The sequence below is a fragment of the Sinocyclocheilus anshuiensis genome, unplaced genomic scaffold (genome assembly GCF_001515605.1).
Source record: "Sinocyclocheilus anshuiensis isolate Anshui unplaced genomic scaffold, SAMN03320099.WGS_v1.1 scaffold929, whole genome shotgun sequence".
NCBI classification, from domain to species: domain Eukaryota; kingdom Metazoa; phylum Chordata; class Actinopteri; order Cypriniformes; family Cyprinidae; genus Sinocyclocheilus; species Sinocyclocheilus anshuiensis.
In genome coordinates this window covers 174,619-177,118 of record NW_015557109.1, presented here as the reverse complement: position 1 = coordinate 177,118, position 2,500 = coordinate 174,619, and the positions used below count along the sequence as shown (strand labels likewise).

Here is a 2,500-nt window from a genome sequence, read left to right as displayed (position 1 = left end):
GTTGGAAGTTCATTTCTTGTCCAAAATGGAGTCAAATACAGTGCTGCAGTGTATTTTTGTAGGCTGTAAGTTTACATCACTCTGGTTTCCAACACAAAAACCCAGAAAATAAGCTCTGTGACCAACAGAAGTTAGTTCGTGATTCTTACACTTTTTGTAATAATCTCCACAAATGAACACAACTTTCATGAATCTTGAAGCCTAAATGCAATTATCAGAAGTAAAAAGCTAAATGTAGTCTACAATCGAACTACACCACGGTCACATGACTTCAGCATCGCCATCGAGATCTTAAGAACTCTTTCAGTCCTTATTTAAAAGCACTTTCCCTGAAAGTTTGCGTTAGAATAGTTTGATTATAAACATAATGAAGCTGTGAAAGCGACTAGTGAGTAGATTTAGATTAGAGTAGATTAGAGTTTACCTGTTCTCTGTGTTGATATTTAATTTCCCAGACAGCCTCTGTAGCCCCATGTACACACTTAGCAAACATTTTTTTCAAGACAAGTAAAATCTAAGATGTCGTAGAATAAATGTGCACCAGAATTGAATAGCAGGTGCCCAACCAATTGTAGAAGAGGTTTAATATTTAAAAAAAAATCAAGAAGAAAACTGCAAGACTCACTCTACAATTGTAGCTTTTGATTAGCTTTATGTCTTCAAAAACGATGGCATTTCATCCAGCAGCGTCTTTGCACTTTTTTTCTAGAGTACAGTAACGCATGAAAATATTTTGAGCTTGTGTTAAACAGCATTTAACCAAAAAACCCATCGACTGCAGTAGGGATGGGCGATACCACTTATTTTATTTTCGATACGATGCCGATACTTTTAAAGGCCAGTAGCGTCGATATCAATACCGATACGATACTTTTCAATTATGAAATGTAATAAATTACTACGAGTAAAATGGGTAATGATGCCCACTTAACTTTATATTTGACACGCATTTTAACATTCATTTAATTTACTTAATTGCAACTTATTAGGTTAAATGTTTGTTTACACGTGGTTAAAATATGTTTACTGTAGTGGTAACCATGGAAATCTACAAATACTATAATTGAACTTTATGGTCACTTTAATAAAACCATGGTTCATTTTCATAAGGGTCTGCCAGTGACAGGCTGTTGCACGCATACAATACAACCTTTTTTTCTGACAATGTGTGATTTATATTAACATTACAGAATAGAACATGATCAATATGAACCTTTAACATTCTATGTAAATAAATGTAATTGCACAAACTGTGTAGGCTACAATTTCAATTTGTTTATTGTGAAATAACTCAAACATATGTTTTTTCTGTCCTCTGATAAGTTGTCCTCCATTGTTCTGTGCTGCCGTTCCCAAAAACATCAATGCTTTATGATAGTTTTGGGAAGGGCAGAATGCACTGTCAGAAGTGAGTGAGCGCTCTCTGTGATTGATTGATTGATTGATTGATTGATTGATTGATTGATTGGTTCTGTTGTTTTGCAACATTTGCATGCGTTCAGATGAGCTGGAAAATAGTTCTATCCTACACAATTATTCGCTAACGTAGGTTATTTGTCCAATTCACTGCATACTGTACATGTAATTTTTTTTATTAAATAAACAAAATCACTGGTAAATAAAACACCTTAGTATCCATACTGACTTTCATCAGTATGGATATATCGTTACTTCGGGATCGATGCGCCCGATTCAGCTGGATGTCAGAGCAGATACAGTCAAACCAAAAATTATTCAGACAGCAGATATCATTTTTTATATTTTTTTACTAGTGGGTGCAGGACACTATAGTTCATTTATGTAAGTGAGGATAGCAAAATAAAGTGAACTGTGACATATTATAGCCACAACTTTTACAACCAGTAAAATTGATAAAAATTTGGGACCAAAAATTTCATTTGACACTTTGACCTGACCATGTTTTGTTATATACCTTTCTATCAAAGTTATCTGACATTATCAAGATTATTTTTTTTCTGACACAGTTTAATTGAGTATTTGTCATATTTTATTACCACAGGGGCTCTGCAGAGTTTAGTTCCAACCCTGCTGCAACACACTAAACATGAATCATTCAAATAAGCCTGAAGCACGTGAGTAGCTGGATCAGCTGTAGGGATCGCGATTCGTGGATCGATTCTGAGATTTTCTGAATGCATCGTGATTCTCTCTGGAATCGATTCTGAGCTTAGTTTTTAACAGCAGATGACGCTCTAGGCTAGTTTTTAACAGCAGATGGCGCTCTAGGCTCGTTTTTAACAGCAGATGGCGCTCTAGGTTAGTTTTTAACAGCAGATGGCGCTCTAGGCTCGTTTTTAACAGCAGATGGCGCTCTAGGTTAGTTTTTAACAGCAGATGGCGCTCAGTTTTAACAGCAGATGGCACTCTAGGTTAGTTTTTACAGCAGATGGCGCTCTAGGCTCGTTTTTAACAGCAGATGATGCTCTAGGTTAGTTTTTAACAGCAGATGATGCTCTAGTCTCGTTTTTAACAGCAGATG

At 35.8% G+C, this 2,500-nt stretch overlaps 1 protein-coding gene across 1 annotated transcript in view; it reads left to right on the top strand.

Moving 5' to 3' along the window:
* Window positions 1-2,500, top strand: part of LOC107677686 (sprouty-related, EVH1 domain-containing protein 1-like) — a 29,849-nt gene that overhangs the window by 25,504 nt on the left and 1,845 nt on the right. The gene's annotated exons all lie outside the window — the stretch shown is intronic.